The following is a 14,594-nucleotide window of genomic DNA, read 5'->3' as shown; positions in this document are numbered from 1 at the left end:
TAGATACAAGAACAATAGAAACAAGATGGTTATAGTTTAGTACTATAACTGACCACATCGCTAAAGAATCCATCCAACATTATTCATAGCTCCCGTATCTCAACACAACAAGAAGTGCACAGGTAACACACAAGAAAAGGTGCCAAGGAATGGGCTCCGTGCAAATCCCACAACTCCTTTTACCTCGTTCTGCAGGATGGCAGCCCTCGAGGCTCCTTAGCAGTCAAGGACTCCTTCAGCACTTCAATGTGCTGCTTGCTGTCTGAGAACTGGTTGGTGAGTGTTTCTAGCTTTGTCTGTAGGGCGAGTAGTTCTGTGTCCTTTCTGGACAGCTCCTGCTTCACCTGACCAATCTAGAGAAGAAGAAAAAGCAGTGTAAGGAAAAAAGAAATAAAACCACCACCTCTGATCTGGATCTTTGACAGATCCACGTCAAGATATACAGCATTAACTTTATGACAGGACACAATTCATCTTTTTGCACCATCTAACCTTAGCTGACCACCCCCCCCAAAAAAACAAAGCTTATTCAACTAATAGCAAAATTTCCAGTTTTCATTTATTGTCTCCCCTAAACTTTTGAAATCCATTAGAAAAGGAATGGAAGAAGAAAAATCCCAATTCACTTAGATGACTATGAGACAGCAGTAAGCATCTGAACACGACTAAAGCAGTTTTCATCTTATTAAGTCATAAGAAACTTCAAATCATACAGCAGGATTAGTGTAGATAGAATACAGAAAGAAAAAAGAAACTTCCTACTATTGCTATTTAAACTCAAAAGCTGCACATTTATTTTTTCATTGTTTTTTTTTTCATTCTCAAATGAAAGTGTACATAAAGTCCTTCTTAAAAAGCCACTTTAGTGTTATAAGGCATTATAAACATGTGCTTTCTAAAAATTATATACTTTTGAGGAGTTAGGGGTACTGACCTAAAAGAAAGATTCCACCTACAAAGTTATATTACGTACAACATGTCATATCAACTAAATGGATAGAAGTATATAACCTAAATAAAGAACGCATAAAATCTCATTCTCTAAGAATCTACATGTGTAATCAAATTTGAATTACTCTGACAGAGTAATCCATAAATCAACAGGTGCCACTCACTCCCCCAGAAATTTTTCTCATCTTAACTTAGAAAACATTTAACATCAAACATCTCCTTTACATTTCTACTGTGTTTCTAAGAATTTTTACTCTTTTATTCTAAATGTAAGCCAAATTAACAGAAATCATATCTGTTTTTACATTGTATCTACTGCCTAAGCAAGGTAGCTATGCACTAAAATATAGACTCTTGGAAGTATAAATTTCACAATAAGTCAGTAATCTCAGTACCACTGATGAAACAAAAAATACTTTTTAAAAAGTTGAATGTATCTAAAGTATTTTGACTGAAATAATCTTAGGCATAAGGGACAAAGTTTTTGAGAACAATTTCCCATGAGAAAGTATGAAATAAATTTTACTGCAATTAAAATTACTTTTAAGGAGGACTAAAAATAAACTTATAATTTACTGTTCTGTTTCATCAGGAAGACAAGCATTTTTCTCATATGCATGAAATCTCTACTTACAAATAGAATATTCATTCATTCAACAAACATTTCTGTGTGCTCACTGTATGCAAAATACTCGCAGCTGCTAAGGACATCACTGGAAGATAGCTGTAAACAGCAGCCACTTCCATCCTGTAACACAGATACGTACCCAGGAGCTGCCACATACTGTAATGGTGTAGCATCTTTCATGACATCCCTTTACCAACATCCCACCCCTAACGAACAGAATGCACTAAAAACGCACTTGTGGTATGAATGAATAGTCAGGAGAAACGTTCAAAATGTTCTCACCTCATCAGCTAAAGAACTATGGCTTAAAGATTACTCAAATTTCCAGCTACCTCTAGACCATGTGATCAAAAATAAATATAAAATCTCAGTTTCCTCATCATCTGCATTACTAAATAATCCTCAAATAATGCTATACTGACCATAAAGACTGAGAAAAAGAAGAAAATATCCTAAATAGAAGAGTTTAGAAGCACAAATTTTCCTTAAAAGTTAGGAGCATAAGGCTTTTGCAGTCAATCCCATGTGAGAACGAACGAGTGTGTCTTCTTGGGTAACTACCTCTCTAAGCCTTGGTTTCCTAATCAGTAAGATGGAGAAAGCAAACCAGTGCCACTGTACTGCGTACAGATTAAACCAAAAAAATGTAGAGAATGTTTAGCCTGTTGTTCGACACAAAAAGAAATTAATAATACTAGCTGAGGAAAAAAAAGTTATAGATCAACTTCTCCTCTAGACAATACATGGTTACAACAAACCAAATTGGACCCTTTTAGACAAAATATCTCACTTTTCTATCTGTACTATAAAGTGGTCCATAAATAGCAAACACACTAAATTAGCACAAGTGGTTTTCTTTTTTTTCTTTTAATGCTGCATTCCAGTCTTATCCTACTGTAATTTTCAGAAGCAGTTTTTTTCCTGACACTTGTGAGACAAATGTGTGCACAGCCTAGTATAGGGCAGTGGAGTGCAGAGCTTACCAGCACAGGTTCTGGAACCAAATGGCTTGTGTAAAAATCAAACTCTGCCTCTTACTAACTGTGCTTCCTGAGCACCACTGTGTTACCTCAGCTTCCTTATCCATAAATTGGGTTGAGAATATACCTACCTTAGTAGGTTATAAAATGCTTATAGTAAGTACTCAAGTGTCAGCTATTTTATTATAATCATTTTATCACAGTTTGAAATGGAATTTCAAGTTCTCTAGACAGATGATTGAGCTACTGAATAGATTTAGAGACTTTAAGTTTCATGCTACTTCTAACTGACCAGATAACTAAATAAGCTAATCACTTCTATACATCTGTTCCAAAGAAAGTAAAATTCGTTGCAAAATCACCTATCGGGGACTTAAAGATGATGTCTACATATGAAGGTAAAGCACTTCACTCAAGAAATCAGACTCAAATAAACCCTGGGTGATGGACCTAGAACATCTGCACATTCTTTGTACCTAAGAAGAGAAAGAGACCATTCACATAAATCAACAAGTTTCTGGTTAACAGGAAAGGAGTCGAGAAAAAACAGCTTTGAAGCACCATCCACACAGTGACAAAGCAACAATAAAAAACCAGGGACAGGGCTTCCAGAGCACATGAGGGCTCGCTGCACACAGGGTGGCACGTGGGTCAAACCGGTGAACAGGAGTCAGTTAAAGAGCAGAGCAGGCTGGTCAGTGCTAGTCCCGGGCCAAGCTGCCGACCACAGAGTGAAAGTGTGAGCACCCAGAGCCAGAGCAGCAGGGTCCCACTGTGGGATCACTGCACGCAAAGGGTAAATCTTTCGGCAAAGACCTCTGCCTGAAGACCAGCCGCTCTCTTTTTCAGCTCCTCCCCTTGAGCGTCTTTCGAATTTAGCTCCTCCTTCAGTTGCTCTACCTGCCACGACATTGTTATTCTTTTTCACTCATGTGTCAACTTAGGTCTTCTTATTATCTGCTTTTGAGCCAGAGCAGTAACTGGAAATAACAATAACTCATATAACACAATCAAATCTGTTCCCCTAATTTCCTCTTCAAAGGACCCTAGATGGGCTCACTATTTTCACAGGGTAATGGACTGAAATGTGCTAATCAGCAAATGGGAAGCAGAGATGATATTTTATTTTGTTCTCAAGTTAGAATGATAAATAAAAACTAACAGAAAGTTGGATATGTGAATTTTTAACTTCTAAAAGTTACATGAAATTGGCCGTAGTCATTGATAACGGATTCTTAAAATAACAGAGGAATATTCTACTGACTTATATGCAGGTATGGGTATCACAGAAAGAAGCCAGAAACTGTATCATTAAAGGAACAGTTTTCACTTCTGAGAAATTAGGGAACTAACACAATTGGGATATGGGGGGCAGGGGGAGGGGGAGGAACACTTATTTTCTAGCTAATATTTTATAATTGAAATTATGATCTTTAAAACACCACAGACCTGATAAACTGATAACTGTAATAAACTAAATCCTCCAATTTGCCTAAAATAGTTCATAGGATCAAAATAAATGCCTTTGGCTCTAAAGAAGGAATACTGTGACTGAGGTTATAATACAGACTGATATGTCTCAGCGATGCCTATCCTACTGTACATACACCCCAAGTGCACGTGGGAAACAATAAACCTGATACACATGGGTCTTCTCCAAGGGAGAGCGCCAAGGGCTTTCCTTTAGGGAACTGTGTTTGAAGGGAAAACACGATTTTATTTAAGCCATTTCAGGAAAAAAAAGGGGAGGTGGATTCAGTCTCTTAGGCTGAATTTGAGTTCTAAATTTGTTCACAAGACATAGAGAACACGATGTTTCATAGAGTGAGAAAAACTCATCTGGATGTAATCCTACTAATCGCCTCAGAAGTACTGGTAGACATGAAATGTTAAACTGTGATAATACACACTTAGCCTCATACAAGTAATTTTCTTTGAAGTGAAATTTGAAATAACTATACAACATCAGTAATTCTGACTTTAATTCTGGGAAAGTTCTATCTGAAAGAATTACGGTACAAGTATTCTTCCCTGAAGCCTGATAAAACAGCGTGAGGTCCATCATCACTAAAGAAGTAGGAACATGCATCAATTTTTCAAACCCCATTTAAAAATTACGGTATCACACACCATTACCTTGTTTTTCATAAATTTAGAATGGCTCCGATAGACCTCCATTTGCCTCATTTCTTCCTCTCGTTCTTCAGTACTCAAAGCCCCGTTCGATTTCAGCATCTGACTCTCCTCTTCCAAGTCTCAGAGCCCACGTTCCATACAGGAAATTTTTGAATCCTGAGGACAAAGGAAGATTTAGACATTAAAGTATTCGCAAAAAGTCAGAGAGGTTGCACAAGTCTGTCTTTACAGATGTGAAGTTTAATAAAGATAAACAAATATGTAGAAATATTGCAACTGGTGCCTTGCTTCTAAAATATATCCTTCATGGCCATATGGTGGAGAGGAGGAGGACTGAGATCTATAGTATGATTTTTCCTCTATCCTTTCCTCTGCACCCTTTTGATTAAAATTGAGAGTATTAACTAAAGAAGTAGAAGCAATGGAAAACTAGTTAAAGTTTCTAAGTACTTTACGGTCAACAAACTTCTAGTGAAAACATCTGTAATATTAACAGTAAAACCTTTTCTCGCTATAATATTTTATCATTTTACTTGACCCCCCTAAAAGGCTTATTTCTGCCCCCAAAGGAGTGGGGAAAAGAGTAAGAAGGTTTCAGAGATTTACACAATAATGCGTATAACCGTTATCTACAATAATAAAGATCTGATAACGTCCCACTGCAGAAAAACAAAGGGATGACTAATTACGTTAACAGTTACACTTTATCACACAGTGGTCCCTCCTTTTCCACAGTTTTACTTTCTGTGGTTCTGCTTTCTGTGGTTTCAGTTACCTGAGGTCAACTGCGGTCAGAAAATATCAAGTGGAAAATTCCAGAAAAAAACAATTCAGAAGTTTTAAACTGTGCACCGCTGTTCCAATCAACATGATGAACTCTCACACCATCCCATTCTGTCCCACCAGAACGTGAACCATCCCTTTGTCCAGTGTACCCGCGCCCGTTAGGCACTCACAGCAGCCATCTCGGTTATCAGATGGACAGTCCTGGCATCACAGTGCTTGTGTTCAAGTGACCATTTTTACGTGACAGTATTTTATTTAATACCGTCCCCAAAGCACAAGAGTAGTATGCTGGCAATTCAGATTTGACAAAGAGAAGCCGTAAGGTGTTTCTTTTAGGTGAAGAGGTGGAAGTTCTCACTAAGAGAAAAAATCATATGCTGAGGTTGCTAAGATCTACAGTCAGAATGAATCTTCCAGCAGTGAAATTGGGATGAAGGAAAAAGAAATTCGTGCCACCTCAAACTGCAAAAGTTACGGCTACAGTGCATGACAAGTGCTTAGTTTAGATGAAGAAGGCATTAGATTTGTGCAGTAAGATACTGAGAGAGAGAGAGAGAGAGAGAAAGAGAGAGAATGAGACCTATTCACATAACTTCCATTACAGCATGCTGTTATAACTGTTCTATTTTACTATTAATTACTGTTGCTAATCCCTTACACATTGTGCCTAATTTATAAAATTAATCACAGGTATGTATAGGAAAAAACATAGTATATATAGGCTTTGGTACCATCTGTGGTTTCAGGCATCCACTGAGGGTCGGGGAACCTATCCCCTGCAGATAAGAGGAGGCTACTTACTGCATTAGTAATCTTACTTATTCGCTGTACTTCACCATGCATTTCAAATATCTCATAATGATTTCTAAAAAGAAACATCACTGTCCTTGTAAATCAGCATCACCACGAATATCACCTCCTAGTACAACATCCGTCTATACTCATTTTCTTGGTTTTGTCTGTCACAATATCCAGTTTATCCCCAGATTACTTTAGATGTCATCAATTACAGAAAAACTCCTACAAAGAATAGATACTTTTACATCTATAGTTGCATATGCTTATTCACCTAAGAAGTAAAGACCTTAAAGAGCATAAATTCAGTATAGCTTTATTTTGTTTGGAATTTTAGAGAAACCATTCCTTTAGGAAGAAATTTTGAGACTGACTTCCTCTTTTCACTTTACCTCAAGCCTGTCTTGACTGACTTTCTTTGTTATCTGAGAGTATGCCGATAAGAGTTAAAGGATTTATCATGAGACACTTACAGCTAGCTATTTTTAGGTTCGGGGGAGAGGCGAGGGCTGTACTCCTCTGACTTGCATTGCATTACGTTTAAAAATAACACAACGAAAATTTTCTTTTACAAATCTATTCAAATGAAACTTACATTTGGTTCAAAATTAAACATATTAAATTAACACAATCAGAGACACTCTAAACCTAAACCAGGATTTTGATTTACTCGTTTAAAGCTATCCCGGCCCATGAAGAATAAACAAATAAACGGCTTCAAATGCACTATCTGAAAAGCCCAACACAGACAGAGAGGCAGCTCTTGACCAAATCAGACACTCACTATCAAATCATGCACCATAAAATCTGCACCTAAAAAGGGACCATAACTGCAGCTCTGAAAGCCATGAGGCAGAAAAAGAACCTGCCAGGCTACTTTCTGGGATGAGGCCAGAAAATTAACGCCTGATATGTTGGACTAGTTGTAGCACCGACCAGTACTCAGGCTGGGTTTATTTGAGGACAGCCCTTTCCAAGGAGGTTTCTTACTCCTAGAACGTATAATAACTAAATAAATAAATTCTTTATCATCTTACTACTCTATACTTCCCCAGCCCTGGGTCTCCCATCATTAATCAACCAACCCCACTGAGTCCACTGAAATCCTCTTTTCCTTGTTAAATTTCCCAAATGCTCAACTTTTTTTCAAAAGTTGTCTCCCTGCTCTAAGTAAACCCAGGCTTTCCCGAAGGATATAATTTCCCCCAGCGCTCTCCACTGAAGTTCACTAATCCACCAGCATCACAGAGTGGCAGGGAGAAGTGTGGGCATCCTCCAGGTTCCTCCATGCTGCTCCCATTTAAAGCTCACACTCCTCTTCACTCTCCCTCCGCACGGCTGCCATCTAGGGGCTTCCCCGTCACTCCCGCCCGCTGAAGAAGTCTTCAGCACCCGGCTGACAATAGATCTCTCCTTCAAATGCCACTCTTGCCATAATCCTAGGATTTCAATGTCCGAATTCCTTGACATCCGTAATGCCAACGCCCTCATCCTCCGGTCCATTTTAGCTATCCAGTTTACAAGACCACATCACCCAGGCCTCTCCTCCCAGGCCTGACACACCGTCACTCACATTAACTGCTGCTCTGGTATCTCACAGAGTCCTCCACCTCCCTAACTTCTACATTTTCTCCCAACCTGTCCATCCATTCTGAATTCTCTTCCTTCCTATCCAGGCTACATTCCTGGACTCATCATCCCAACTACTCCTTCACCTCCACCCTCAACTCACTTGCATCCCAGTAATTCTGCCATATCTACCCAGCAAAACTCTAACCCTACAGCAGTCCAGTAATTCCTCCCTGCTCCTCCACTGCTAAAGGGAAAAGAAGAAGTTAGAGAAGGGAGAAGGAAGCAGAGGGAAGAAAGTGGGAGAAAGGAGGAGGGAGAGGAGGAGGAGAGAGAAAAGAATATTACGTCACCTTGAAGACAGCTGGGCTCTTTTATTGTCCACCATCACCTCCTTTCCCATTTCCCCCAAAGACCAGTCTAGGTCTTCATGATCCTCTCAAGCTCATGCCACACTCTCAGCATCTCAGCTATTGCATCTGCAATTTCAACATAACATCTACCTGACCCCACTGGGCCACCAGAATCTCAGTCTCTTGCTTCTTAGCAGAATGGCTGGAGGTTAACACAACTTAAAATAGATCTATTGCCAGTTAAAACCAGTACACTTCCCTGTGCCATCAAAAGGCAAGCAAAATAATTCTGTGAACACAGGTACACTCGTGTGTTTTTAGGTTCCAACAGGGATCAGGAAATAACATGTACCAATAAACTTGTGGGAAATGTGAATATGTAATTACACCTTTCTAGAGGCTGTTTACAAGATTATGTTCAAGACTATGAATTGTCTAACTATAAAGAACCCAGAGTCCACTAATTTGGTATTTGTTTGGTAAACCCTTTCCCCAGTGAGAATAAAGATGTATACAACAATAAAAACAAAGTTTTAAGAGGAAATCTTCTAAATTAAGAGAACCATTCTGATAACTGTACTTGAGAAGCATCTATTTACATAAAACTATTTATATACCAAAAACTAAAGACTCTTGCCACATCAACAAATATTAAATGAAGGCACATGATGCAAAACACCGTGTCAAATTTTTTAGGGGATACAAAGAAGTTAAAAAAAGAGACAGAGAGGGCAGGAGGGGGGGAGGGAGGGGTCCCTACCTGTAAGAGTCTTCTAGCTCTTGCAAGAAGGAATATGTTGTTAATAAAAATAATAATAGCATAGCAGCTAACACTGACTGAATGTTTACTATGTGCCAGGTCCTGTTTAAAGTGTTTTACTTGTTTTAACTAATTTAAACCACAAAAGAACCCATGGGATAGGTACTATTGTTATCACCATTTATCAATAAAGAAATTAAGGTATGGAGAGGTTAGGTTACTTGTTCTATGTCATACAACTGGTTAAATAAAGCCAGGTTTTGAATCCAGGCAATTTAACACAGAAGGCAAGCGCTTAGTCACCAATCACCATAACGTTCAGCCTAAAGATTTCTAACTACTCAGTAACTTCAAGCAGAAGTTTTCAAAGTATAGTCCGTGAAAGCCTGGGGGTGCCTCCTAGCCCTTTTGAGAAGTCAAAACTATTTTCATAATAATACTATGACTTTATGTGCCTTTTCCACTGTGTTAACACGTGCACTAAAGGTATAAAGGACAGGCAAAAGCGCTCGTGCCTCTGGACAACAGCGCCAAACCGTGCTAGCCGTCAGTGTATTCTTCAGTGTCAGCACTCTCAGACAAAAAAGAAAAATAAGAAAGAACATTTTGAAAACACTGGCTCACTTAGGAATGTCCCTGGTGACTTTTCATATGCTCAGCCCTTGAGTATGTATCTCTGTACCATGCTGTGTGACGAAACAGGAAGGGGCCAGGCCCGGCTGCTGCACCTGGGTGTGACGCTGCTCCCAGGACAGCACTGGGTGCTCTGTGAGCTGCAAGCCCAATCAGGTACTTTTTTCACGGAACCCTATTCTTAACTCGAGAGAAGAACTGACACACAAACTTGGTACATTTTCTTAAAAACAAATGAAATGAGTCATTTTAAGAGAATAAGGGGCCCTGATATCAAAAGGTTTGAGAACAGCTGACTCCAAGAAATGCTGGACAAGAGGAAATGAAACTGAAGTTCTTTTAATGTGTCATTTTCATTAAGTCTTACTATTTCTTCTCAGTCTACAAAATGAGCGAACTATTATTACATACCACTTTCTTAAACTCACACATTAAAATGTGAAATGACACATAAGATTCCTTAAGAAGTTCTCACTTACCTTCATTTCGATAACAGTTTGCAGAGCTTTAGTTTTGGCAGAATCAGGGGCATTCTCAAATCTCCGATGCATCTCCTATACAAGAGAAGCAAAAAAGAGAGTAAGTGCCCTCCTTTTCACTCTCATTTTTTCAAGAGGGGAGTGGAGAGGCGAGGGAGTAGTAGTTACATGCAAAGATGACTACCCCGGCCTTGTAAGACACTCTGATCCACTTTCTGTCTTCCTGACCTTTCCCTGCGGACCAGGGAGCACACAGACTGCATTCAGGCTAAGGGGTACAGGCGGGTCCCCGTCTCTGCACACCTGGTTATACACGGTAAGTCACACAGACCCCAGCCACCACAAGAGGTGAAGCTCCAGCACATCTCCAGGTTGTGTGTCACTCTTCCACAGGACTCCATATTATCAGAACTCCAAACAATCCAAAAAGGGGATTAGAAATAGTCCCTTTTTAAAAGGAGAAATCAGGACTTCCCTGGTGGCGCAGTGGTTAGGAATCCGCCTGCCGATGCAGGGGACATGGGTTCGAGCCCTGGTCCGGGAAGATCCCACAGGCCGCAGAGCAACTAAGCCCGTGCGCCACAACTAGTGAGCCTGCGCTCTAGAGCCCATGAGCCACAACTACTGAAGCCCGCGCGCCTAGAGCCCGTGCCCCGCAACAAGAAAGGCCACCGCAATGAGAAGCCCGCGCACTGCAACGAAGACCCAACACAGCCAAAAAGAAATAAATTTATTTAAAAAAAAAGAAAAAGGAGGAATCAAAGTAGCCACAGTCCGCACTGCACAAAACAACTGAAAGCATGTGTGGACAACCTCCTTTGCACAGCATCCTCCCCCAGAGCAACAACAACCGGGCTACCTACGATGGAAATCTCTCTCCAGAGGGGCTACAATCAGATAAAAAAAGAAGGTAAGACTGCTGAACAAGTTTTCTAAACAGTCTACAGGTAGCAAATGGCAGAAAAACATAGCTATTTTTTTCAATCCAAATGTCAGTGCGTTCAGGATCAGAAAGGAAGGAAGGAGATGGCAGAATATCACAGTTAGGGTCTTCAAGGATCACCCTGAAGTTACCAGACCTCCTCAGGCTATTTTCTTGTCAGATTCTGGGAATGTCTCTGAGTCAGCCAGTACTTCCAGAGTACCCTGGTACAGCCCCTAGCGATGGCAGAGAATACAGATGGATATTCTCCATCTGAACAGTGCTGGTGAAATTCTAGCCCTGCCCTCTGCTCTGCCCATTTGACATGTATATAGATGTTTACTAGGTCACTCAAACTTATTTCATCCAAAACAAAACTCGTCATTTTCTCCTCTTTAACCTAGCCCCTCCTCTGAAGACTGATGAGTCTTGCCCATCTCCTTAAATGGCATTACCCTCCCGGTGGTTCAAGCCAAACAGCACAGTGTCTCCTTTCATTCCTCCCACATCTTCACTTCCTACCACCTTCTAGAGCAGGTCCTAATTGTTCCAGCTTCAAAAGATTTCTTGAATTTATCATTTCACTACAGTTCCAGTCTAGTTTAAGCCTAGATTACTACAACAGCCTCGAGTTAAGTTTCCTTTCATTTCCTCCGTCCATTTTAAAGAAAGCAATGGTGTACTCTAGATAAAGCATCAACAAATCACGGCAATAGTCTGTTTTCAATCCTTCAACGAGTTTCCTATTTACTTCTCACCCTCTACAAGGTCAACACAATCTGATCATAACAGACAGAAGACTAGCCCTCCTGTCATAAACTATGTTAAAATTAGACAAAAATGCATAAAGCAACTGTTTTCAGACGCTGGAAAACAAGCAGCACAGGAGTATGATCCTTGAGAGAAGAGAAACTAACAAGGTTATGGTCCGGACTTGCTATCCAATATGTGATGCAGGGAGAGGAAGACCAAACAGAAAACAGCAGTCCCGCAGAGCTCAGAAGACAGATCAGTGGGTAAGAGTCCCAAAGACAGGAGAAATGTGCAGAGCAGAATGACACAGAGGAAGAAGCTAGCCAGAAAAGCAGCAGTGTCTGATCTGACAGGGGTCCCCTGGAGTCTTTGACCAAATACTAAGCCTGCATGTACAGGGAAAGACTCCACAGTGTCAAAGAACAACTACCAGAGAGCTATGAGTTGAGCAACTACCTGAACTCACATGGGGCTGGGAAGAATTCAAGCTCCAAAGAGCCAGAGTGGAGAGAACGTCAGAGGCACTCAGCAGAGACACCAGAAAGGCCACGTCTTAGGAGTAGAGACAGTCTAGCCCTGGAGGGAAGGCTACCTAGACTAGAGCCAACAGAGTGTAAAAGCAAGTCTCGTTAAGGATCGAGTTAATCTACAATTAACCCCTGCAAGATAAAACACTTCATTAAGACAGTAAAATGCAGAACACATTAATCCAGGACAAAATCTGAACACATTAGTTCAGGCCATAATCACCTCTCACCTGCACTAAAACAACAAACTCATCAGTTACCCCCCAGCCTCCAGTCTGTCCACACTGAATCTACTCCCTACACTGTAAACAGGTGATTAATTGGGCACACAGATATTAGGGAAATTTCCAAATGCTTTACAGTGAAACTATTACAATTTCATTTTAAACTCTAGCAAGCTTATCAGCGATATATAAGGAAAGAAATCCATTTGAATAAAAAAAAATCCTCCTCTGCTAAGGAACTAGGGTGCACTTTAAACCATTCGCAGGCATAAAGCTTTCCTGTTAAGAGCTTGTAAAACCTATCAGTCCTAACAGATCTCCATTCAAAGGCCTGCGCATTAAAGCTCATCATGAACACCTCCTGCAGTCAGTGGGCTGACCAACTCCCCTTTCCCAGAGAGCACATCGAGCCTCTGACTCCTGCACCGTTAATAAAGGGAGAGGACTCTGGGAATAAAAAAGAATGTACCATTCAGACAAGTGTAAGAAGTCGAATGTCCTAGTGCTTGCTTTATTTCGCTCTTTTTAGCCTGAAAATTTTCACTCTACACAAATTAAAGAAAGCCCAGAGATTCATACAGGTAGAATTATCTGGATCTTGTTATACTGTCAACTGTGGTACACGGTAGAAAATGTGTTCAGTTCCTCTCACTGATTTAATAAAGAATAATGACTAGAGAAAGAAAACAAACAAGTTAGGAACAAAATTTCTCCGTTGTTAGTAGTTTCTTTCTTTTTAAAAGTAAGTCAACATTTACTTACACAACTGAGAGAAAGGAGCATTTGAGACTGAAAAGTAGTACTTAATGTCTGAAATTTCTTTCTTTCAAGTTTCAGGTTTTAGCCTCCAGCACCCTTGGTTCAAGGGTAGACGTCCCTTCAGCAGATTTCAATCCTCCACACAAGTTCTGGGCTTACTGTACTCCACACGGAGAAGTGAAGAAGGAACCCTCACTACTCCTCCTGTACCTCAACTCCGCCGTTGTCAGACAGCACTGCACTTTGACCCTTTACCATCTCAAGTAACAGCATGCTTCTGAGAAAACATATCTTCCTGTCAAAACAGAAATGAGGTACAAATGACACAACAACAAAAAAAAAGATGAGGAAGGATAACCTGAATCAGTAAGTTATGCAATGCAATGTTCACACTTTCCAAAATCACTAGGAAAGGGAAAACTAACTAGGGACCTTTTTTCTTTTTTAATTCTTCCTACTCTTTGTCCAAGGTGTCTATTTTTTTTCTATATATGTTTATTTCTCTTTTCTTCCCTCTAACCTCCTCTGCTCTTACCTGACAACTGCCAAAGATACAGATGGGCATTCCTCAGACATGTTAGAGCCAAAATTCCTAGCCTAGAACCTAGTTAAAGAATAGGGCTTTTTTTTTTAAACATCTTTATTGGAGTATAATTGCTTTACAATGGTGTGTTAGTTTCTACTTTATAACAAAGTGAATCAGCTATACATATACATATATCCCCATATCTGACACCTTTTTTTTTTTAACATCTTTATTGGAGTATAATTGCTTTACAATGGTGTTAGTTTCTGCTTTATAACAAAGTGAATCAGTTATACATATACATATGTTCCCGTATCTCTTCCCTCTTGCATCTCCCTCCCTCCCACCCTCCCTATCCCACCTCTCTAGGTGGTCACAAAGCACCGAGCTGATCTCCCTATGCTATGCGGCTGCTTCCCACTAGCTATCTATTTTACGTTTGGTAGTGTATATATGTCCATGCCACTCTCTCACCCTGTCACAGCTTACCCTTCCCCCTCCCCATATCCTCAAGTCCATTCTCTAGTAGGTCTGTGTCTTTATTCCCGTCTTGCCCCTAGGTTCCTCATGACTTTTTTTTTTTCTTCTTAGATTCCATATATATGTGTTAGCATACTGTATTTGTTTTTCTCTTTCTGACTTACTTCACTCTGTATGACAGACTCTAGGTCCATCCACCTCACTACAGATAACTCAATTTCATTTCTTTTTATGGCTGAGTAATATTCCACTGTATATATGTGCCACATCTTCTTTAGCCATTCATCTGTTGATGGACACTTAGGTTACTTCCATGTCCTGGCTATTGTAAAT

General features: G+C 40.1%; 1 long non-coding RNA gene across 1 annotated transcript; it reads right to left on the bottom strand.

Annotated features, from left to right (window-relative positions):
• Positions 1-4,837: 4,837 nt before the first annotated feature.
• On the bottom strand, positions 4,838-14,116 carry LOC130707385 (uncharacterized). The gene is made up of 3 exons (XR_009007280.1): positions 13,259-14,116; positions 10,071-10,145; positions 4,838-4,851 (listed from the first exon to the last, which is right to left on the bottom strand). It is a non-coding gene; the product is annotated as an uncharacterized LOC130707385 (long non-coding RNA).
• Between the last annotated feature and the right edge of the window lie 478 nt (positions 14,117-14,594).

The sequence above is a fragment of the Balaenoptera acutorostrata genome, chromosome 2 (genome assembly GCF_949987535.1).
Source record: "Balaenoptera acutorostrata chromosome 2, mBalAcu1.1, whole genome shotgun sequence".
NCBI classification, from domain to species: Eukaryota; Metazoa; Chordata; class Mammalia; order Artiodactyla; family Balaenopteridae; genus Balaenoptera; species Balaenoptera acutorostrata.
This window is presented reverse-complemented; position numbering and strand designations above follow the sequence as displayed.